Source organism: Mastomys coucha, unplaced genomic scaffold (genome assembly GCF_008632895.1).
Source record: "Mastomys coucha isolate ucsf_1 unplaced genomic scaffold, UCSF_Mcou_1 pScaffold7, whole genome shotgun sequence".
NCBI classification, from domain to species: Eukaryota; Metazoa; Chordata; class Mammalia; order Rodentia; family Muridae; genus Mastomys; species Mastomys coucha.
The window spans coordinates 65,362,818-65,363,977 of NW_022196913.1; positions in this window are offsets into that span (position 1 = coordinate 65,362,818).

The window sequence follows — 1,160 nt, forward strand, 5'->3', positions numbered from 1 at the left end:
CTTTTCTCTAATTCCTTCACTGGGGACCCTGCACTCAGTTCGATGGATGGCTGTGAGCCCCTACATCTAAACTCTACTAAATAAAACAAACAAAAAGACTTTATATATTCATGTTCATTTAAGAAAATACTAGTAGTGATGTATTATTTTTAAGTATACAGCTAATATGTTTGGAGTTATTTAAAATTTATATTGAGAGAAATGTATTTTCACTATTGCTGTAGATGAGCATCTACATAAGACTGTTAAATTGATTGTTGTTTTATATCAAACAACTTTTATAATATTTATTTTTATTGTTATAATATTTTATAAATTTTAAGGAATATGACAAAAAAGATATTGTAGGTATTGAAGGGGGGTCTATGGGAGGAGCAGTGGTACAAAAGGGAAACAAGAATGTGAATCAGTTCTATTTAATTAAAATATGTTTTTAAGTGTTAACAAATTCAGATAAATTGAAATCATGTAACTTTTCTCATCATAATGCAATAAAAGTTTTAAAAAATGAAAATATCTAATACAAATTTTCTATCAAAAAAATATAATTAATATAAGCCAGGTTGAAACAAAATGGCAGTTTCTCAAGTCTAAATTAAATTGGTTGCTGTCCAAGATTTTTTGCATTAAGAGATGCCAGGAAATAAAATGGATCATTAATCATTTTCTGCAGGTATTTGGAGTCTCTGTAAACCCAGGGATAAAAGCAGTTAGGACCCAGTGTGCAGGGACTCAGCGCAAATGGAAGAGCCAAATACAGGGATCAGGGAGAGGCAGGCGGTTCCGTAAAGCTAGCCAAGAGCCTGGGACAGCCCCTGCTTGAGAGAGCAGTACCTCCCTGGGCTTGTGGATCACTGTCTATAAAACAAGGGAGTGTACTTAAAGTTGTTCTTAGGCCAGATGCTCAAGAATGACCGAGGAGAACAATGGTCCAAAGTGAACAAGCAGACAGAAGAACACTTACAGAGTTCTTATATCTGAGGACCAGAATGTGAAAGGTTCACAGGCGTCAGACTTGGAGCTAGGAGCATCTCACTGCTATAGAGAGAAGGCCATGGCCTATGCTGCATGAGAGATGGTGAATGTTAGAATTGATCTATTCTGGTCTTCTGAAAAAAAAAAAATTCTGCAGTCCGCACTGGAACAAGATGGTCATCATT